The following is a 23816-nucleotide window of genomic DNA, read 5'->3' as shown; positions in this document are numbered from 1 at the left end:
ATGCTGCCTGCCTCAGTGTGTAGTAGCAGCAAGCTCCATCCATTCACTTACACCTTCACTATTGCTATTGCTTAGTGGCAAAGCTTCTTAAAATGGCAGAATATCTACATCAGTTGCAAAGCCTTTGACAATAATACATGATAGCTTTGGGCTTTTAACATGAGCCATAGATCAATCTCCTACTGTGTCAACAGATTTCCCTTCATCGTCAATTCTGTCAACATGTTTATCATTATTTTGTTGTTTGAAAGGCAGTACTGCAATAAATTAATTTATTTGTCCATTTTCAATTATAGTGCATTGCTAATTCGAGTGAAGATTAAGTAATACATGACAATACTTTCACAACTGGGATCTGATTAATTCATGTGCAGCTGATAACTTCGAAGAAATATTAATAAGACTAATGAATTTTTAAAAAATGATTAGATCACAGAGTCATTTGAATCTAGAGGCCTGCAAAAATATTCAGAGAGAGAGAGAGACTGGAGTCCAAAACTCACCACAGTAGCCAGGGATTTAAATTTGATTAATGCAATCATTCTGCAATATTTATAAAAAGAAGTAGCATTAGCCATGTTCATGAAGCTGGGTTGTAGTAAAGGCCAATATCTAAATTTCTTCCCTTTGGGCATGTAACCAGTTATCCTTACTCAGCTGATTCACAGCAATGTGATAAACTCTTAACTGCCCTCTGCTTGGGCTTAACAAGCAGTCAGTTGTACCAAATAGCTTCGAGAAAGAATAAATTTATGAAAGCCTGTGCCAGAATTTGGAGAGCTGTCCCAAAGATTTGTCAAGAAAGAGCCTGACATCGTCATACATATGGAGTCATACATTTCAACTAATATCCAACACTCCTCCATCACTATGCTCAAGTATAGTGTGATCCACCAGGACGGCAGACCAGAGGTGATGGCACCATGGCATATATTGTTGGGAAAAAATTGCACTTGGATTCCTATCATTGACTCAATTTTCATGGCATCAGGTGAAGCATGGACAAGGAAACTTCCTGTTGATTAATATCTAACACCCACCTCTCAACTGGTTAATGAACACTCCTCCACATTGAACACAACTTGGGAGGCAGCACTGAGAGTAGCAATGGGAACAGAGTGTACTCTGAATGAGGGACTTCAATGTCTAACACCAAGAGTGGCTCAGTCGCACCACTACTGACTGAGCCCTGAAGGATATATTTACTAGACTGGGTGTGTAGCAGGCATTGAGAGAACCAACATCATGTCAAAGCCTAGTTGGGCTCCGCTTCACCAACCTACTCTTCACAGGTGTACTATTCATGATATGACTTATGGAAAGACACAGCGTAGGGATGAGGTCCATGCAGAGTGTGAGACAGAATCTGAGTCATTCTCCCAAATCACATAATATAAAAGATGTGGCTGATGGAATGGATGGAATAAAAGCTATGGGCCTAGAAAACATATTTCCCCAACTGTAGTGTTGAAGACTTGTGCTCCAGAAATAGAAAAACCTCTAGGCAAGCTCTCCAACATTGCTACATCATCGGCATCTCCCCCGTATAGTGGAAAATTGCCCAGGCACACAGAGAGAAGAAGTTCGATCTGGCTGACTATAACCCATCGGTGGACTCTCTAATGTTAGCAATGCAATGGAGGGTGTCACTGACAGTGCTGTTAGCAACACTTACTTCACCAATAAAATTGGTTTCAGATCTCATTGCAGCCTTGGTTCATGTTGGACTTTCAGAGGTAAGATGAGAGTGTTCAGTTCACCCTTACCATCAAGATGGTATATGATTAAGTATGAACCCAAGGAGGCCTTGCAAAACTGAAGTCAGTAAGAATGAAGTGAACACTATGCACTGTTGAAATCATAACCAGCACAAAGAAAGATGGTTGTTAGATGTCAGTCATCTTAACTCTAGGCTCTGCAAGCTTGAACTGTTTCATCAATGAGTTTGCCTCCCTCAAATGTAAAGATGGTCAGTGACAGTCAGACAGTTGCATTCACAAATCTCAGCATGTCCACACCCTAGATAAAATAGTAAGTGACTTACACCACAGAAATGCCAGATAATATCATTTGCAACAGAAGAGATGTAACCAATTCCCTTTGATATTCAACAGCACTACCGTCACTGAATTCTCCACCATCAACGTCTTGAGATCACCATTGACCAGAAACATCATTGCAAGAAAAGGTAAGGAATGAATAATTCACCTCCTGAATATCCAGTGCTTACCTACCATCCAGAAGCTAAAAGTCAGGATTCTGATGGAATCCTCCCCTTTGTCTGAATGAATCAACTCCAATAACAATAAAGAAGCTTGGCATCATTAAGACAAAGGTAGCACGACCACTCAAAGTATTCAGTCCCTCCATCACGAATGCACAGTAATAGCAGTCTACCACTCACAAGATGCACTGCAGAATTTCACAGAGGCACCTTCAACAAGATTTTTCAATCTCAAACTCTGCCACAAGGGCATAAAAGAAATGGAACCACCATCACTGTCAAGTTCCCCTCCAAATCCCATACTGTCCTGACTTGGAAATATATTGCTATTCATTCATCATCACCTTGATAAATCCTTGGAATTTCCTCTGTAACTGCACTGTGGCTTAACTACACCACATGGATTGTGGTGGTTCAGAATGAGGAGGCACCATCTTCTGAATGAGAAATTAGTATTAGTAATAAATGCTGAACTTGATAACAATGCTGCATGAGTAATGATCATGGATAGAAAAGGAACGGCGGAAAATGTACAGGAACTCTTTTGCATCTGCACTTCAGCTCATCTATATTGGAAGGCCAGCTGAACAGCAATTGATATTTTAATGTAACTACCCAAGACTCAGAAGAGGTCAGCAACTGATCTCACCCTTGTGTCCTCACCCCTTCCAGCTCCAAATCAGTTGGAAACCAAAACAGAAATTGTTGGGAAAGCTCAGCGGTTCTAGCAGCATTGGTGGATAGAAAGCAGAGAAGTTACTGGCCACCCTTGATTGGCTGCAATGGGCTGGGTACATTGTCCGCATTACTGACCCGAGACTCCCCAAATGGATGCTCTACTCCCCTGTTCCAAAATGGCTGGTGAGGCACAGGTGGACAGATGAAGTGCTTCAGGGATACCCTCAAGGCCTCACTGGCGAAGAGTGGCAATTCCACTGATACCTAAGAATCACAGGCATATCGAGACTTGATTTGATTTGATTTATTGCTGTCATGTGTACCTAACTACAGTGAAAAGATTTGTTTTGCATGCAGTACAGACAGATTATAACAGCAAAATACAGATCATAGGGTGATTGAACAAAGCGAGGCATACAGAGTTACAGCTGTGCAGGAGGTATGTAAAAGAAAGATCAACATTAGATTTGAAATTGCAGAGGTCCATTCAGCTGTCTAAGAACAGTGGGGAAGAAGCTGTCCTTGAACCTGATGGCACGTGTGTTTAAGCTTCTGTATCTTCTGCCTGATGAAAAAAGATTGGAAGTGATTTTAACCAGGGTGGGTGGGTCTCTGATGATGTTGGCAGTGAGAATTGTAGATGGAGTCCATGGATGGGAGGTTGGCTTGCTTGACGGTTGGGATGTATTCACAACTTTCTGTGATTTCTTATGGTCCTGGGCAGAGCCATTGCTGTACCAAGCTGTGATGTGCTCAGTTAGAATGCTTTCTGTGGGACATCTGTAAAGGTTGGTGAGGGTCCTTATGGAAATGCTAAATTGCCTGAGCCTTGTGAAGAAGAAGAGGTGCTGCTGTGCCTTCTTCACCATCGCATTGACATGGGAGATCCCAGGGCAAAAGTGAGGACAGCAGATGCTGGAAGCCAGAGTTTAGACCAGGGTGGTGCTGGAGAAGCACAACAGGTCAGGCAGCATCCGAGTAGCAGGAAAATCAACGTTTCAGACAAAAGCCCTTTATCATGAATAGAGCCAGGGTGCCTCCAGGGTGGAGAGATAAATGGCGAGGGGGGGGGGTGGAGGTGGGGGGGGGTGGTGGCGCTGGGGAGAAGGTAGCAAAGAGTACAATAGGTGAATGGGGTGGGGATGGAGGTGATAGGTCAGAGAGGAGGGTCAGGGAAGGTAGCAAAGAGTACAATGGGTGAATGGGCATCGGGATGGAGGTGATAGGTCAGAGGGGAGGGTGGAGCAGATTGCTGGGAAGGGAGATTGGCAAGTAGGACAGGTCATGAGGGCTGTGCTAAGCTGAAAGGTTGGAACTGAGGTAAGGTGGGGGGAGGGGAAATGAGGAAAATGGTGACATCCACATTGATGCCATGGGGTTGAAGTATTCCGAGGCGGAAGATGAGGTGTTCTCCCTCCAGACGTCGGGTGGTGAGGGAGCGATGGTGGAGGAGGCCCAGGATCTGCATGTCCTCAGCAAAGTGGGAGGGGGAGTTGAAATGTTGGGCCACGGGGCGGTGGGATTGATTGGTGTGGGTGTCCCGGAGATGTTCCCTAAAGCGCTCTGCTAGGAGGCATCCAGTCTCCCCAATGTAGAGGAGACCGCATTAGGAGCAACGGATACAATAAATGATATTGGTGGATGTGCAGGTAAAACTTTGATGGATGTGGAAGGCTCCTTTGGGGCCTTGGATGGTGGTGAGGGAGGAGGTGTGGGCGCAGGTTTTGCAATTCCTGTGGTGGCAGGGGAGGGTGCCAGGATGTGTGGGTGGTTTGTTGCGGCGCGTGGACTTGACCAGGTAGTCACGGAGGGAATGGTCTTTGCGGAAGGCGGAAAGGGGTGGGGAGGGAAATATATCCCTGGTGATGGGGTCCAATGGGAGGTGGCGGAAATGTCGGCGGATGTTGCAGTTTGTGCGAAGGTTGGTAGGGTGGAAGGTGAGGACCGGGGGGGGGGGGGGGCGTTCTGTCCTTGTTACGGTTGGAGGGGTGGGATTTGAGGGCAGAGATGCGGGATGTGGATGAGATGTGTTGGAGGGCATCTTCAAACAGATGAGAAGGGAAATTGCGGTCTCTAAAGAAGGAGGCCATCTGGTGTGTTCTGTTTTGGAACTGGTCCTCCTGGGAGCACATACAGCGAAGACGGAGGAACTGGGAATATGGGATGGCATTCTTGCAGGAGGTAGGGTGGGAAGAGGCGTAGTCCAGGTAGCTGTGGGAGTCGGTGGGTTTGTAAAAATGTCAGTGTCAAGTCAGTCATCATTAATGGAGATGGAGAGGTCCAGGAAGGGGAGGGAGGTGTCAGAGATGGTCCAGGTAAATTTAAGGTCGGGGTGGAATGTGTTGTGAAGTTGATAAACTGCTCAACCTCCTCGCAGGAGCACGAGGTGGCACCAATGCAGTCATCAATGTAGCGGAGGAAGAGGTGGGCAATGGTGCCAGTGTAACTACGGAAGATCAACTGTTCTACGTAGCCAATAAAGAGACAGGCATAGCTGGGACCCATACCAGTGCCCATGGCTACCTCTTTGGTCTGGTGGAAGTGGGAGGATTCGAAGGAGAAATTGTTAAGGGTGAGGACCAGTTCGGCCAAACGAATAAGAGTGTCAGTGGAAGGATACTGTTGGGGATGTCGGGAGAGGAAAAAATGGAGGGCTTGGAGGCCCTGGTCATGGAGGATGGAGGTGTAGAGGGATTGGATGTTCATGGTGAAGATGAGGCTTTAGGGGCTGGGGAAACGGATGTCTTGGAAGAGGTGGAGGGCTTGCGTGGTGTTTCGAGGGGGGATAGGACAGTAGGTAGGTGGAAATGGGTTCGGTGGGGCAGGAGCAGGCTGAGACAATGGGTCGAACAGGGTGGTCAGTCTTGTGGATCTGGGAAGGAGGTAGAATGGGGCAGTGCAGGGTTCCCAGACTATGAGGTTGGAAACTGTGGGTGGGCGATCTCCTGAGGTGGTGAGGTTCGGTATGGTTTGGGAGATGATGGTTTGGTGATGGGGGGGTGGGGTCATGGTTGAGGGGACGGTAGGACGAGGTATCTTCGAGTTGGCGTTTGGCTTCAGCGGTGTAGAGGTCAGTGCGCCAAACTGCCACTGCACCCCCTTTATCTGCTGGCTTGATGGTAAGGTAGGGATTGGAGCAGAGGGATTGGAGGGCTGTGCATTATGAGGGTGAGAGGTTGGAGTAGGGGAGGAGGGTAGATAGTTTGAGGCAGTTAATGTCCCGGTGGCAGTTGGAAATGAAGAGGTCGAGGGCGGATAATAGGCCAGCGTGGGGTGTCCAGGTGGATGCAGTGTGTTGGAGGTGAGTGAAGGGGTCCTCGGAAGGTGGGCGGGAGTCCTGATTGTAAAAGTAAGCTCGGAGGCGGAGGCGGCGGAAGAAGTATTCGACGTCACGATGCGTATTAAATTCATTGATGCATGGGTGGATGGATGGGGATAAAGATGAGGCCTTTTTCTGAGGACTGATCATTCGTCCTCAGTGAGGGTGAGGTTTGGGGGGATGGTGAAAACTGGGTAGGGTTGGGAGCTAGGACCTGGTGTAGGTGTGGAGCTGGGAGTGGGGGCGGAGCCTGTAACTGGAGTGGGCGTGGTGGTAGGGGAATGGGGGTGAAGACAAGAGTAGGGGTGATGTTGCCCTCAGGGTTCTGGAGAGTGGGAATGGTGACAGTAGGATCTGTGGGGGTGCGTGTCGGCAGAATTCAGGTGAGTGGCATTGGGGATGGAAGTGGTGGTGAACATGGCAGTAGAGGGGGCAGAAGTCGCTGAAAGTGTGACACCAGCGATGACGTGGGGGGCGGAGGTGATGTCACGTGTGGTGCATGAGGAATCGTGGGGGCGGAAGTGGCTGTGGAGGTGGCCATGATGGGGGCGGAAGTGATGTCATCGATCACCGTGGGATGATCCCAGGCCTGATTGTTGGTTATTGTCACTCCTAGGAACTTGATGCTTTCTACCCTCTCCATCTCAGCTCCATTGATTCAAATAAGGGGGTTTCCTCCCCCTGAAGTAGATGATTAATTCTTTAGCTTTGCTGACATTGAGGGAGAGATTGTTATCTTCGCTACATTACACTAAGCATTCTATCCCTTTCCTGTATTCTGTGTCATCATTGTTTGTTATTGGGCCTAGAACAGTGGGGTCATCAGTGAACTTGTACATTGTGTAGGGATGAAATATGGCCACACAGTTGTAGATGTATAGGGAGTATAGTAGGGGGCTGAGTACACATTCTTGCGGGGTGCCAGTGTTGAGGGTTATCGTGGAGGAGATGCTGTTGTCTATCTTCACTTATTGTGGTCTATGCATCAGAAAGCTGAGAATCTAATTGCCGAGACCTAGGTCTTGGAGTTTGGAGATTAGTTTGCTTGGGATTACAATGTTAAGATGGAGCTGTAGTTGGTAAGTAGAAGCCTGATGTAGGTACCCTTATTGTCCAGATGTTCCAGGGATGAGTGTAGGGCTAGGGAAATGGCATCTGTTGTGGATCTGTTGCGCCAGTCAGCAAATTGCAAGGGATCAAAGTAAGCTGGGAGGCTAGAGTTGATGTGAGCCATGACTAACTTCTCAAAACACTTCATAATGATGGAGGTCAGAGCCACTGAGCAGTAGTTGTTGAGGCACACCACATGTATTTTTGTTGGTACCAGGATGACGGTGGTCTTCTAGAAGCAAGTGGGGACTTCAGATTGTAGCAAGGAGAGGTTAATGATGTCAGCGACTACTCCCATCAGCTGGTCCATACAGAATCTGAGTGCATGGCCTGGGATTCTGTCTGGGCCAGTCACTTTTCTTGGGTTCCCTCTTAAGAAGGCCAAGCTGACATCTGCAGCAGTGACTGAGGGAACAGGTAGGTCTGGGCTGTCATGGCCATGACACTGTTCCACCGGCATTCTGCTCGAACTGAGCGTAGAAAGCATTGAACACATCAGGGAGGGTTGTGTTCCTGTGCACTATTTTTTCAGCTTCATTTTGTATCTCATTCTGTTGTATAAGCCCGGCCACAGGCAGTGGGTGTCCGTGTGGTTAGTCTGGGTCTCTAACTTGGTCTGGTATTGCCTCTTGGCATCTCTAATGGCCTTGCGGAAGTTGTATCTGGATTTTCTATAAAGGTCTAGGTCATCTGACTTGAATGCCTCGTCTTCAGTAGGCAATGGATCTCCCAGTTCATCCATGGTTTCCGGTTGGAAAACACATGGATTGACTTCTTTGGCATGCTCTATTCAATTCTGTTGGGAAGAAGTGGAAGCAGAGTGAAAATAACATTAGGAGCACGCTGCCACACCAATGCCCCACTCAGCCCTTCCCATGACCACCTTCTGCCCCAAGTCTGCGGAAGCAGCATCGACTATACAGCCACCAACAGACTCTGAGAGTGGAAGAGAATCACCCCCCCGTCTGTGAGGGACCGCCAATGATGATGATAATGATGATGATGAACACAACAGAAATCATTTCAAGTTCAATTCTAAGTTTGAGCATATATTCAAAACAATTGCATTTTCAAGCACAACTGGATTTATGAGACCTGGATAAATTATCGAAGGGAAGACCAAGGCTGCGTTCTGACAATTCTAACGTAGTAATCATTGTTCTTATCTCTGGGTCTTAGAGCAGCAGGTAGGCTATTCGGTCTGTTGTATTGCTGCTGACTCCTTAAAAGAGTTATTTAAATTCGTCCCATGTCTCATAATGGTGTAAAATGTCTCTTTGAGAAAGGGCATTGTGTAATATGTTGTAATGATTTGAAAAGCAATTAGAAGGCACATGTGAGATTGATACTTTGCGAATTTGTTTACAATCAGTAAATATGAAGACTGACATAGTCTTCCCTTGAATTTTATGTATTCTCCTAAGAGGCCTCTTATGGTCTATTGTTTAAGTGCTGTATTTTGTTCAAATTTTATTGACAACATTAATTGTTTCTATAAGATGTATGTGCTTGTAATGCTGTATTGCCTGAACCATGAGCCATATAAAGCATTCCTCAGCAATCTACAGGTGTTTTTGGGAACCTTGAGCTTTTGCCCTTTAAGCTAGGACTTACACCCTTCATCCATAATGTTCTTACTCGAATCAGACATTTTGACAGCTCTGCTTTCCCTTCTAAAATCTTTTCCACTCTGTTATCTCCAGCAACCAAAGGTGGGGGAGAGGTGGAGTTTATTTGACCAAAGTGGGTGGGCTTTGGTGCAATTGAAAAATGAAAAGATTAAAAGCCACCAATCCGTTGGCAATCCAGGCAGACCCTAGAGTTCCACATCGAGTGCCCAGGAAAAACCTGTGGCAGAGGTAGGTCTGCTATTATTGCAGGTTAAAAGGTATTTGGCAGCATTCTGTCTTCCTGGAGCTAATCATGTTGTTCAATGCGAAACAGCAGAGTAGGGATTGACAGGCCCAAGCAATGGACAGCTTGGAAAATCTTGAGGTACTGAACTATGACAGTGGCTTCTTTGCCTCAAGAAGAGCTATTTATTTTCAGGTCTTTTTCTGATAGTGGTTTTCACACTTTAGGGGTGATTTCCACTATCTTGGTTTTAAGCCTTTGATCTAAACTCACAGCAGCAACAACACAATGTTAGCATGAGCACTGACATCAGCACCATCTACACCGGCAGCAACAGTCCCCTGTACCCTAACCGCCCACCTCTTACCAGGACCCACGAAATGAACACAGATCTGCAGCTCGCAGGATGCAATAGCCCCAACATTAGCGATACTGGTAGAGGCTTACCACTCTGGATATAACTGATTCCCCTGCATTCAGGAGACTCAGACGTTTGTATCAATTCATTGCTGATATCTGCATTACTGTCAGGTGGACCACAAGAAAATGCACTGCTTCTGGCAAGCTATCTGCTGACCATAAGTACATTATGTGGAATGTGGAATGTTTTGAGAGGATAGATTGACTGACATTTGTGGAGTGTCATAATGAGGGATGACTATGACGTGGCAGTAAAGTAAGATGAGGGTGAGTTCCTGATGGGGCTGGTCAGATGAGGATGCAAAGTGTTACCTTGAAAGAGAGGAGCAAATACATTTGACTTAATCTGTGACAATTTCCATGTGGGATTGGAGAGATCTGAGAGCTTGAAAATGGCATTTCACTTATCTTGTCTGCCCTGATAATGCAGTTGATTTTATTTGTGCCACTGTATCCAAGAATGAAGCATCATGCTGCCCATCAGTCATCTCGGCTTGATCTCCGAGGTAGGCTTTGTTCTCCTGTCTGCTGGCATTGGCATCTTTGTGGGTTGCAGCATGATGCCCATCTGAAAACCATGGGACAGCTTTCATTTTTGGACATTTCATCGATCAAGTAATTTCTTCTTCCTCAATAGTTAGGGAATTCTACAATTCTGACCCTTACAGGATCACCTTAACTAGTGAATGTGAATGGTTCAGGGTAGGTCATTGTTAGCAAATGGGATCGTGAAACTGTTGTTGTTTGTTATTTTTTTTAAAAAATTGGTTCACTACGGTGCTTTAATGAAGGAAATCTGCTATCCTTACCTGGTCTGGCCTACATCGCGCAGCAATATTGCTGACTCTTAAAAGTCTTTTGAATGTTTTTGGCTCTTAAATGACTTAGTTGTATCAAACCACTACAAAGCCAAAAAGATTGAAATCGGTCATAACATCTTGCATTGACCCAGGTACCAGAAACAACACTGGCAAGCCTAGCCCAGGCAACCCTGCAAAGTCCTCCTTACTTTGGGCTTGTACCGAAAAAAAATCAAGAACTGCCTCATAGCCTAATCAAGTAACAGCTGATGTTATCTGTTGTTTATGTTTAAGTGAACATAGCTGTGTTTCAGACATCACTATTCCTACAATTGTCCAGCCCCATCATTTCAGCTCTTGGTTAAATATATAGGTTGAAAAGTGTGGCACTGGAAAAGCACAGCAGGTCAGGCAGCATCTGAGGAACTAGAGAGTTGACATTTCGAGCATCAGGAATCCTAATGAAGGGCTTCTGCCTGAAACGTTGACTCTTCTGCTCCTTGGATGCTGCCTGACCTGCTGTGCTTTTCCAGCACCACACTTTTCGACTCTAACTTCTCCAGCACCTGCTGTCCTCACTTTCTCCTTAAATGTATAGGTGTCAGTTTAATGTTGACAAAAAGTGTGTCTCCTTGGAAGGAATTTAACAACATTGTCAGAATTTATCAAGTGAATAAGTGATTAGGAACAAATACAAAAACATAGGAGCAGGAGTAGGCCATTCAGTCCATCTGCTTCGTTCAATTAGATTATGGGAGATGGTCTACCTTAAGACCACTTTTCCATATACCTTGGTGTCACTGGTTTCTAAAAATCTATTGATTTGTTTTGATAAACCAATGAGGAAAATAAGTAATAAAATATAGCAACTTTACTCGTTGATTAAAGCCATTGAGATTTCCTCATTTAGTGAGAAGCTGGGTACTTTCTCATTTTCAATTGAGCCTTTGGTGGAGGTGATCTTTTGCTGAACTTGGTTGTTGTCATGTGACTTCATTGTTGTCATCACCTTTGAAACTAAAATAACTGTATAGGTGCTAATATCAGTGCTGGATTAATGAAAAGCTAGCTTCAGATATCAGTCTGAATTGTGCTCATCTCATCATTGCAGAATCTGAATCTCATCATTGCAGAATTTGAATTTTTGTGGCAAAAGACTTTGAATGATCAATAACAAGATGTAATTTATTTGCCCATGTGGAGGCATATGATTAACAAAAGGAAGTGTGCAAGCATAATTCAGCAAGATCAAGCATTTCTTGCTGTCTGTGGAGAAATGACTAGGTCCACTCAACCAATTGTTGAGGAATCTATGTTGTAATAATGTTTAAACAGTGTCTTGGTATTCCTCTATTTGGTGCATTGTTTATTAAGAATTTAATGGGCCACCATTGATTTTGTTTCCCAGAAGTATAATGTGCATAATTCAGTACCAGTCCTGAACAAGATATAAATTCCCTTTAAACTGGGAGAGATTAGAATTAGATTCCCCCCAGTAGGAAACAGGCCCTTCAGCCCAACAAGTCCACACCGACCCTCCAAAGAGTAACCCACCCAGACCCATTCCCCTAACCTATATATACCCCTGACTAAGGCAACTAACACTATGTGCAATTTAGCATGGCCAGGTCACCTGACCTGCACATCTTTGGATTGTAGAAGGAAACTGGAGCACCCAAAGGAAACCCATGCAGACACTGGGAGAATGTGCAAACTCCACACAGACAGTCACCCGAGGCTCGGAATCAAACCCAGGTCCCTGGCACTGTGAGGCAGCAGTGCTAACCACTGAGCCACTTTGGTTATTTAAAAACTTTCTTCTGGAATGCACTTCTGCATCTGCTTTGAGTGTGTTGGCTTCACAGAATAAAAACTGTATTCCGTCAATACTGTTATCTGTTATACAAATAGAAGACATTTCTTAAAAAATGCTTTTTTTTTAGATGCACTTCATTTCTAAATATGAGCAAAACATTTTGGTGAAATTTAAGTTCAGCAGGGGTGTAAGGTGGTAACAGAAGACCACTGACAAATGGAACTAGATCAGGATACGATATCTGGTCGTCATGGACCAGTTGGATTGAAGCGTCTGTTTCTGTGCTGTACAACTCTATGACTCTATATTTTTGCAAGCCATGCAATTCAAGGGCAGCTAGAGGTGGGCAATAAATGCTGGCCAGCCAGTGATGCCCATATTTTATAAGTAAATGAAAATAAAATTTACTCAGGAGATGATATTAGCTGTCATAGGCCTGCATTCTCATTAAGGGATTAAATTACACTAAATCCTTCTTTCAGTGGAGGACAAAGGATTCCTAAAGAAGGGCTTATGCCCGAAATGTCGATTCTCCTGCTCCTTTGATGCTGCCTGACCTGCTGCGCTTTTCCAGCAACACATTTTTAAGCTAAGGAATCCATAGAACCAGGGATGGACAAAGACAGAAGATATGTCCCTGAAACCAATGCCCTGACTCTCACATTGAGAGGCTGTAAAACTGGTAGGGAACTATGGAGGCTGATCCTGTACAATGGTCAGGGCATTAAAGTGAGGATGCCAGCAGCAGGGGTTCAGAACAGGATACAGACATGCAAAGGGTGAAATTTTCCTGGTCCTTTCAGAGTTTTTAGGAAGGACAACAGGGGAATTTAACTGAGAGGGATACAAAAATTCCATTTCCTGATGACGGTTTTAATGTTTTAATACTACCTTCTCAGAACCATTCAGGCAAGTCGGCTTTCCCATTGTCGATGTTCAAGAACTTCTTTTGCATTTAGCCATGAATACTTATGAGCATCCTGGCTGGAATTACACTCCTGACTGTTATCTTGTCAGATAAACATTGGAAACATGTGTAAATATAAACCTGACTCTTTCCATGAGGTATTACCTGGCAGGATGGACTTCTTCCAAAGTGACTTTCAGAGGAGACCAGGGCCATGTGGTTCCACATGAAGGTGATGTGCCTCTTGAATTGGCCTTAAGAAATCTGTTAGAGCTTCAGGGACAGGCTAGGAAACCTCTGGCAGATATTCCAGGGGCCTTGCATAGTCTTGATTGAATGGTGGAGGAGTCTGTTCAAGTTCTAACTTATGTCCTAGGTCCAGCATGCGAATTCCTGGCTACCTCACAGAGACGGTGATGACTGCTATGGAGAGCCAGGTGCAGCAGAACATTCAGTGACTGCCAAACATGTGCCCAGACCTGCATTCCATCTTTCTGACCATAGATCCTACACACTAGCAGCTAACTGAGAGGCAGACATATTATCTTGAGCTTTCCCTCCAGATGATCGATCTCTTCCACAAGTTAAGAAGGTGCCAAGTTAAGAAGGAGCACTAGCAAGCCACCAGGAAGGATCAATTCAAACGACTTTAGGGGACCCCAGCCAATGACCACAGTGCCTCCAGTCAGTGAGAACAAGAAGGTTGTACTTGCCACAATGCAATCAGCACAGTCTTTATGACTCTCTTTCCTGAACTGAGAATATCTAACCGTTCTGGGATCTGTATATTTTGCAATGGCCACACCTGGTTTCCTAAACTCCCCACCATCCTTCAGTACCCATTGCCCCCTTCCCACCCCCAACACTTCATGGATATCTCTGTCCTCAACCTGTACTCCAGAGAGAGGGTCAGTTTACCTCGGTTGACTGGATGGCTGGTTTGCAATGCAAAGTGATATCATTAACAGGGGTTCAATTCCTGCACTGGCTGTGGTTACCATGAATGATAACCTCTCTTCTTGCCTGAAGTATGGTAACCCTTAGGTTAATTTAATGCCGATTGTGTTGTCCTCTAATGGGAGAGTAGCCCAATGGTCTGGTAAAACTGTGGTTACTTTGCTCCTGAGACTTCTTAGTGTTGCTATAGCTACGTCCATGAACACTCCCGCTATCATCCAAGGGATAGAAACCATCACCCTTCCTCAATCTAAATGATCACCTCATTCTTGCATTTGATGGTACTCAAAGGGGCTCACCCCATTATTGCTCATCTCCAGTCTGTCCCCCATCATCCAAGTATCCTGGACCTGCTTCACATTATTAATGACCCATGACTTGCCATCATAGAATCACCCCCACGTGGACTAAGATTTTCAGATAGCTTTTCATAAAGCCTCTTACAGGAGTGTGGTTAGAAAATTTAAAATGTATGAGAGAGGCAGGAATATATGAATTGATGATCAGAGAGTAGGAATAAATGGGTTAGGCTTAGGATTAGGGTCACATTAATACATATGACTAGTGGATACTACAAATGTCAGTGTTTGGCCTCCAAGTGCAGTATATCTCAATGATTCACATTTACGGACCAAATGTAACATTTTCAAATTGCAGATGATATGAAATTAAGTGTGAATGAATGTTGCAAGGAAGATGTAAGTGATTTCGGGAGGATTTGGTTAGATTTGGTGAATGGGCTAGAACATGGCAGAGGGAATGTAATGTGGAAAAATATAAGATCATCCACTTTGGTAGGAGAAACAGATGTACACAGTATTCTTCAAATGATCGGAAAATGTAGATATACAAATGGACCTGGATGTCCTTGACAACAAGTCACTGAGGGCGAGCTTGTAGGCGCAGCGGGAGAGCTTGTGGAATGTTTGTCTTTATCGTAAGAGGATTTGAAAAGGAACAGTGAAGCCTAATTAAAATTACATAAGAGCTAAATTAGACCACACCTGGAGCACTTTGCGCTGTTTTGGTGTCTGTATCTCAGGAAGGATTTTATGAAGAATTGCCATGAAGGTTCACCAGATTTATTCCTGAGATGGTGGGACTGACCTGTGAAGAGATACTGGGCAAACCTGACCTGAAGTCTCTAGAATTTCGAAGAGTGAGAGCTGATCTCATTGAAACGTACAGAATATTTAAAGGCATAGACAGGGTAGGTAAAAATAAGGTGTTTTCTGTGGGAGGGGAGCCTAGAACTGGGGGGCACTATTTAATGTAATGGGGTTTGTCACAGAATCAAAGGTAAGGAAACAATATTTTACTCAGAAGATTGTAAACCTTTGGAATTCTCTACTACAGAGGGCTATAGAGGGTCAGTCTTTGAGTATGTTTAGGGTAAGGATTGGTAGACTTATGATTACCAATGGTATTCAGGGTTGTGAGGATGGGGTTGGTAAAAGCCATAAAAACATTGAATGATGGAGCAGGCTGAACTGACTTGAAGACCTCCTCCTGTTCCTGTGATCCTGTTACAATTTTAGAGGCTCATATCTTATATTTCCTTTTTGTTCCTTTCTTTTCTATTATTCCAGCCTTAATTTATATTGTAATCATTATCTTCTCACTTATCCATTTATGGGATGTGAGCATTAACTTAAAGACCAGCATTTATTTCACAAACTGAATAGACTTTGAGGGGACTGTCCTGAGCCATGTTCTTGAACCATATGACAGAGTGTAGTTAGTTAAGAGGTTTCAAGATCTTCACCCACCAGAAATGAAGGAAAAGCAATACACGTCCAAGATGGGATGGTGTGTGATTGCAGGATGACTGCTGATAGAGGTATTCCTGCAATTTCTACTGCATTTACCTTTCTATGTAGCAGATGATGCAGAATTGGAATGTGCTTTTGAGGAAGCCTCGACAAGTTTCAGAGGTGCATCTTATCCAATTCTCCGGATGAGGGAATGAATGTTGAAAGTGGTTAAATGGAGTGCCAGAAAAGCGCAGCAGGTCAGGCAGCATCCAGGGAACAGGAGAATCGACGTTTCAGGCATAAGCCCCTGAAGAAGGGCTTATGCCCGAAACATCGATTCTCCTGTTCCCTGGATGCTGCCTGACCTGCTGCGCTTTTCCAGCAACACATTTTCAGCTCTGATCTCCAGCATCTGCAGACCTCACTTTCTCCTAAATGGAGTGCTAGTCAAGTGGGCTGCTTTATCATGAATGGCGTTGAGATTTTTGTTGGAGATCCACCCATCCAAGTAAGTGGAACGTATTCCCCATCACTTGTATTTCATGACTTATACTTTTGGCAGGCACTGGGGAGATGGAAGGGGTGCCACTTACTGTAAGCAATTCAGCCTCTGATGTACTCATTTAGCTACTGACTGTGAAATACCACCTATTTCCAAAGCTGATCATTAGAATTACCCAGATGCTCACAAATTCAGCATAATGGTGAACTTGATGCTTGTAAACACAGGAATGCCAGGGAGGCCAAAAGGCATACCATCACTGTTACTATAGAAAAGACCTTTAAGGTCATCTTCATAGTATTGAGTCTAGGAGTTAGGATGTCATGTTGCAGCTGTACATGATAATGGTGAGGGCTGCTTTTGGAATAACGTGTACAATTCTGATTACCCTTCTATAGGAAGGATGTTGTTAAACTTGAGATGCTGCAGAAAAGATTTGCAAGAATGTTGCTGGGAAAGGAGGATTTGAGTTGTAGAAAGGGGTTGGGTAGGCTGGGGTCTTCATTCCCCTGGAGCGTCAGAGGCTGAGGGGTGACCTTATAGAGGTTTATAAAATTAGGAGAAAGTGAGGACTGCAGATGCTGGAGACCAGAGTTGAAAAATGTGGTGCTGGAAAAGCGCAGCAGGCCAGGCAGCATCCGAGGAGCAGGAGAATCGACGTTTCGGGCATAAGCCCTTCTTCAGGAATGAGGCTGGTGTGCCAAGGGGGCTGAGATAAAAGGTAGGGGAGAGGGAATTTGGGGGAGGGGTGCTGGAATACGATAGGTGGAAGGAGGTGAGGGTGAGGGTGATAGTCCGGAGAGGGGGTGGGGGCGGAGAGGTCGGGAAGAAGATTGTATGTCAAGAGGGCGGTGCTGATTCTGGGGGTTGGGACTGAGATAAGGTTGGGGGAGGGGAAATGAGGAAGCTGGAGAAATCTACATTCATCCCATGTGGTTGGAGGGTTCCTAGGCGGAAGATGAGGCACTCTTCCTCCAGGCATCGTGTGGTCAGGGTCTGGCGATGGAGGAGGCCAAGGACCTGTCCAGAGGTCATGAGACGGTTCAGGAACAGTCAAGTGCACCCTGCACCCCTGTAAAAACGCCATCCCATATTCCCAATTCCTTCACCTCCGCCGCATCTGCTCCCAGGAGGACCAATTCCACTACCGAAATACCCAAATGGCCTCCTTTTTCAAAGACCGCAATTTTTCCTCCGACAATGCTCTCCACCACATCTCCTCCACTTCCTGCACCTCCGCCCTTGAACCCCGCCCCTCCAATCGCCACCAAGACAGAACCCCACTGGTCCTCACCTTCCACCCCACCAACTTCTGGATACATCGTATCATCCTCCGTCATATCTGCCACCTTCAAACAGACCCCACTACCAGGGATATATTTCCCTCCCCACCCCTATCAGTGTTCTAGAGAGACCACTCCCTCTGCGACTCCCTCGTCAGGTCCACACCCCCCACCAATGTAACCTCCACTCCCAGCACCTTCCCCTGCAACTGCAAGAAGTGCAAAACATGCGCCCACACCTCCCCCCTTACTTCCCTACAAGACCCCAATGAATCCTTCCATATCCGTCGCAAATTCACCTGCACCTCCACATACATCATTTACTGCATCCACTGCACCTGATGTGGTCTCCTCTACATTGGGGAGACAGGCCGCCTACTTGCGGAACGTTTCAGAGAACACCTCTGGGACACCCGCACCAACCAACCCAACCGCCCCGTGGCTGAACACTTTAATTCCCCCTCCCACTCTGCCAAGGACATGCAGGTCCTTGGCCTCCTCCATCGCCAGACCCTGACCACACGACGCCTGGAGGAAGAGCGCCTCATCTTCCGCCTAGGAACCCTCCAACCACAAGGGATGAATGTAGATTTCTCCAGCTTCCTCATTTCCCCTCCCCCCACCTTATCTCAGTCCCAGCCCCCGGATTCAGCACCGCCCTCTTGACCTGCAATCTTCTTCCCGACCTCTCCGCCCCCACCCCCTCTCCGGACTATCACCCTCACCCTCACCTCCTTCCACCTATTGTATTCCCAGCGCCCCTCCCCCAAATTCCCTCCCCCCTACCTTTTATCTCAGCCCCCTTGGCACAGCAGCCTCATTCCTGAAGAAGGGCTTATGCCCGAAACATCAATTCTCCTGCTCCTCGGATGCTGCCTGGCCTGCTGTGTTTTTCCAGCACCACATTTTTCAACTTTATAAAATTAGGGTCATAAATAAGGTGAATAGCCAAGATCTTTTTCCCATGGCAGGGGAGTGCAAAATCAGAGGGCATAGGTTTAAAATGAAAGAGGAAAGATTTTAAAAAGGACCTGAGGAGTAACCTTTTCACGCAGAAGGTGGTGCACATATGAAACAAGCTGCCAGAGGAAGTGGTGGAGGCTAATATAATTGCAATATTTAAAAAGCATCTGGATAGGTATATGTAGGAAGGATTTAGCGGATATGGGCCAAACGCTGGTAAATGGGACTCAGTCAGATTGGAATGTCAAGGTTGGTGCAGATGAGTGGGGCTGAAGGGTCACTTTCCATGCGTGTGACTGTATGACTCTATCTGCTTGGATGGACATAGATTCTAGTCACTGGTACTCTGTTATCTGCAGATCGCTGACTCTTAATACAGTGGGTAGAACTATCTTCTTGCAGCTCCTCTGTGTGCTCCTTCAGCCTTTTGCTACCTTCTGCTGAGGCTTTCTTTTGCTGCTCTGACCTTTATCAAGCCTCTCCACATGTCCAGTCACTCAGCTGCCTGAAGCAGCTCTTAGGGTCACCCACCACTGGGAAATACAAGCCTCTCACCACCAGAGATGGCAACTCTGTGCCACTGATTGAGCAGCCAAGTGGCTTGCCAATATATTCAATGCACTGACCCATCCTTTCTTAGCTTGGATGGCTGTCTGCTGTCTACATGTCAATTTATATGCCCTAACTTTAACCCTGATGGCTGTGCTACCCTATGCTTGCTGACTGAAAGTCCCAAACTCTTTCAGTGAGACCTTTTAAGTAGCTCCTCAGGAGCTTAGTAATCGGTGAATTGTTGGAGTTGCAGGTTTCAGGCACCCTCTCCCACACTTACATTGAAATGTGTGTTCTGAACACAATGGGATCCTATTCCCACCCTGACTGACAATTGAAAATCCATCCCATTGTATCTCTGCTTATACAACAATCCTGTGTTAATGCCACTGCATTTATCTATTCACTTAGTTCTGTACCTAGCTTCATTTCAAAAGATTATTTAATGTTTCCTGAAAATAACAATGCTTTCTGTTTTAACCACTCTTCAAGGAAATGTTTAATCTTACAACAATCTTCTGAATAATAACATTTTTCTGAAGGTATCTCCTCTCTTTTGTAGTGAGAATTTTAAATTGCTGACTTTTCAATTAGAATAAGCCATCTTTTGATTATGAATCCATTAACTCATTTTTCCAACTGTAAAAAGGTTTTATTTCCCTCAACTTTATCTAATTCAGTGGAAATAGTCCTTATATCTCAGGTCTGTGATTACAATTGTAATTTTTGAAAACCAGGTACTTTTCTGGTGAAGCATCGCTACATGTTCTTCATGTACTTAACTGCATGTTCTTTGTGTTCTTAACACCATTTTGAAATAAACGGTGTCCAGATCTCCATTGGCCTCTAACTGTGGTACACTTAATGTTTACACAGATTTATCATTACTTCTTTGTTCTTATTGTCTATGCCTCATTTCTAAAACAAAAGTGAGTTTAACTACCTGCAGTCCACAGGCCTAACCATCATCAGATACTTTAATAAGTTTTTTTCTCCAACACAATGTCCGAAGTGTGTATGTCGTGAGATATGTTTATAACTTTTTTAGATATTAATTATACCAAGTAACATTCATAAAACACAAGTGCTGTGCAATAGCCATCTCAAACAACAGTGAATCTAGCCATCACCCCTTGGTAGTCAGTGGCTTACCATTACTGAATTCCACCACTATCAATAAATTACCATTGATTAGAAATGTTGGCTGAACCAGTCATGTAAATACAGTGGTGATCAGAACAGGTCAGGGGCTAGGAATTCTGCAGTGCATAACCCACTTTGTTCAGTATCTACCAGATACAACTCAGGAATATGATGAAATATTCCCCATTTGCTTGGTTGAGTGCAACTACAACAAAACTCAAGAATTTCAAAACCACCCAGGACAAAGTAGCTCTTTTGATTTATATCACATCCGCCATGTTCAGCATTCACTTGCTTCACTACCAACACACACTCGCAGCAGTGTACACTGTCTACAAAATACAACCGGAACAATTGTCTGGCAGCACCTTAGCCATAGCCTTTTTATCTTCTGCCCTTTCCTTTCATTGCAGGCCCATGAACATGTTCCCCTCATTCTGACCTTCAACCCTAGCAGTCTTCATATTTCTACTGCTCATCCTTTGCCATCTCCAGTATAAGGCCACAACCAAACACATCTGACCCTACCCTCCCCTTTCAGCACACCAAATGGGATTATTTCTCCTGCAAAAACTGTTCCACTGTTTAATCAACTCTCCCAAGTTTCTGCCCTTCCAGCTTTCCATGTAAATACAGAAGACGGCCTTTTAACCTAACCTCCCTTCTTCATCATCCAAGGTCCCAAACATTCTCTCCAGACCAAATAGCAATTTACTTGCACTTATTTCAATTAAGTCTTCAGTATTCATTCTTCATGATATGGTCTCCGCTAGACTGGGATGACAAAATGCTTTGTGGAATGCCTCATTGCAGTCTGCAAGCAGTCACCTAACAGTCTTACAGTCATCTTAATTCTCCAGCTTGTTCTTAGCCTGCTTTCTCTGGTCTCAGCCTCCTGCAGCATTCTAATGAGGCTTAGTGAAAGCTAATAGTACAGTACTTAAACTCTTGATGAAGTAATTTAAAGAATTCTAGGCTCTATTTCACATCTTATCTCCACTCATTTCTTTGCTAGTTGTAGTTTTTTTCTCTTGTTTTTCTCTCTTTCCTGTCTTTACTTTCAAATGGTAGTTATTCATGACTCAGCCATACTCACGGCCTCCGAGGACATCAGATCTGGTGTGATCTTATTGAATGTTGGAGCAGGCTTGAGAGATCAAATGGCCTAACTCTTTCTCTTAATTTGTACGTTTATAGGTTTCTTTTGTTACTTTACTCATCCCATTACCATTTCCTTTAGCCTTGTCCCATTAATCGTTATATCATTTCATCGCTTTGTCATCTACATGTTACAGATCTTTCATTTAGTCCTATTTCCCACTCTTCCTCCTTTTATTTGCTTAAAACCTAAATTTTTAACCTTTAACAGTTCTAACAAAGCATCAACAACCTGAAATATTTCTCTCTATTTCTATTCTCTCTGTACAGGTGCTGCCTGAACAGCTGAGTAATTCCAGCATCTTTTATTCTTATTTCAGATTTCTAGCATCTGGAGCATTTTGCCACACTCTTCTTACTCTAGTTCTTTCTCCCAAAACAAATTAATGTATATTTGCTATGTCTTTCCATTCTGTTGACTTATACCCCCTGACATTTTGCTGTCTTCCTCTCTGTTTGCCAAGCTCTTAGTATTATTGGGAAATTTTGGTATCATGTTTCAAGTTAATATCAAGTCAATATCAAGTGACTAAGAGCAAAGTACTAAACTGTGGGGTACACTCCCAATTTTTCACTGACAAAAACTAAATTTATTAATACTAACCTTGTTGTTTCCTATCTGTCATTCGGATTATTACATTTCCTCATTATATATTCAAATTTGCTCAGAAGCATATCTTCAGACAACCTTTCAAAGTCTCAAGCACAAAATCTGCCTCACTGACTTTATTCAATTATCAGTTCTTCACCCAATTCTATTACATTTGTCAACCATGACTTTTCTTTGAACAAATCCGGTTTCTTTCGATCAAGCTATGTGTTTTTAAATGTTGGTTGACTTTTATTGTGAATTACGTATTCTGATGGATTGCTTGCAGCTGATGTGAGACGACTGATCTGTCATGATCCACTGTATCTTTCTTGTGAAATGTGGTATTAGTGACCATCTTTTGTTACAGTCCAATTTCCTCGCACAGTTTAAATATCTAAGGAGGATATTTTGACGAGAGCTTTTTCTCAGTGATGCCTTCAGCAGCCTTACGGATAGAGAATTAGGAGCTAGTGACTAATCTATTTTGGGAACTAATTTTAAAGAAGAAATTATTTTGCGACCATTATCTCCAAGATGGTTATGCATTATCATTTCTACTCCTATCGTCTGTCACCCAAAGAGCATTGAAGGCAGCATGAACAGAGTCCTGGGTATCAAATCTCCTAGTATTATCACTTGTGCCATTTGAAGGGAGGTGTAGCCAAATTATTTACCCAAGGGATGTCAGAATAGTGATTAGTTAGAATTAAGCAATTAATAGATTCAAGAAAGAAATAGATATGTTTCTGATGAAAAGTGGAATAAAGGGGTACGGATAGCAGGCAGGAAAGTGGAGTTGAGACCAGGATAAGGTCAGTCATGGGAGCAAGCTCGAAGATCTAAATTGCCTACTCCTGCTCCTAATTTCTGTGCCCCAATGCTCCTCAGAACAACAGGCAGCTTAGTGACAGTGAAAAGGATAGTAAGGACCAATCCACCATGGCGTTGCAGTTATTTGATACATCAATCTCTCAGAATTGTGACACTTGACATGCCACAACTGCTTCAGTATAATGTGGGTTTGGGACTGTAAGATCAAGCTGGCTAATTAACATGAGAGGGAGGTCTCTTCTGCCTCCCAGATGCTTTTGCAGAGCATGAGAAACCAACCGTCTCCCGTGAAGCTGGTCCAGCTGGAAGAAGTACCAGAACAGATGGGAATGTAATGCTGGCTTTTGAAAAGTCCCAATGTGGGTTGAGGATTTTGCAACTTCACCTGTGATCCAGCCCAGTAAGAAGCACTCAGAAGATATAAATTCCTGAAGGCAGATTAGCAAATCAAATTTAAAAATAAATACTGCTTCAAACATCTTCTCCAGCTGCAGAAATGTGAATTGCTGAATCCCCAGTCCCTTCTGTTCTGGGAACTGTGGTTCTCTGCTCTGAAAAGCCGACTGTGACAGCTGTTGCACCTCACTGAGTGTGTATGGGCTGCCCAGAGTTCACCGGCACTCCCAGTCCAGGAAACCCAGAGTTTCTTTCACCAACTTGGAATGTTGGTAACCGAGCATTTATTCAGGGGACAGATTGGATTGGACAATGTAGTTACAGACGGACAAAGTGGCAGTTAGAGATTGAAGAAAAGCTCAGCATTCTGTATGCATGTAGTGTCAGAGAGATGCATTGAAGAGTCTGATAAGATGACAAGTAAATTGCAAAACAGTGGGAATTTTGTTTTGCAACCTTTCCAGATGGCACATTATAGAAAGACCACAGAGATGTAGTAGCAAGCAGCTGTTTTGTATGTCAGCAGCAAAATGGCACCCCACATGAACAGAGATGAT

At 44.4% G+C, this 23816-nt stretch overlaps 1 protein-coding gene across 2 annotated transcripts in view; it reads left to right on the top strand.

The window, feature by feature from the left end:
- Window positions 1-23816, top strand: part of rab27b (RAB27B, member RAS oncogene family) — a 136796-nt gene that overhangs the window by 13734 nt on the left and 99246 nt on the right. The window contains exon 1 of one of the 2 annotated variants that reach the window (XM_087990595.1): window positions 2137-2188. The exons of the other annotated variant lie outside the window; for it this stretch is intronic. The gene's annotated coding sequence lies outside the window, so the exon portion shown is untranslated. Of the gene's footprint in view, window positions 1-2136; window positions 2189-23816 lie in introns of those variants that run through there. 2 annotated transcript variants of the gene reach the window in all.

Source organism: Chiloscyllium plagiosum, unplaced genomic scaffold (assembly GCF_037043375.1).
Source record: "Chiloscyllium plagiosum isolate Xiang-an unplaced genomic scaffold, Cpla_swu_hap1 HiC_scaffold_1, whole genome shotgun sequence".
Classification (NCBI taxonomy): domain Eukaryota; kingdom Metazoa; phylum Chordata; class Chondrichthyes; order Orectolobiformes; family Hemiscylliidae; genus Chiloscyllium; species Chiloscyllium plagiosum.
Note: the sequence above shows the minus strand (reverse complement) of the source record. Positions and strands in the feature narration are given on the sequence as shown.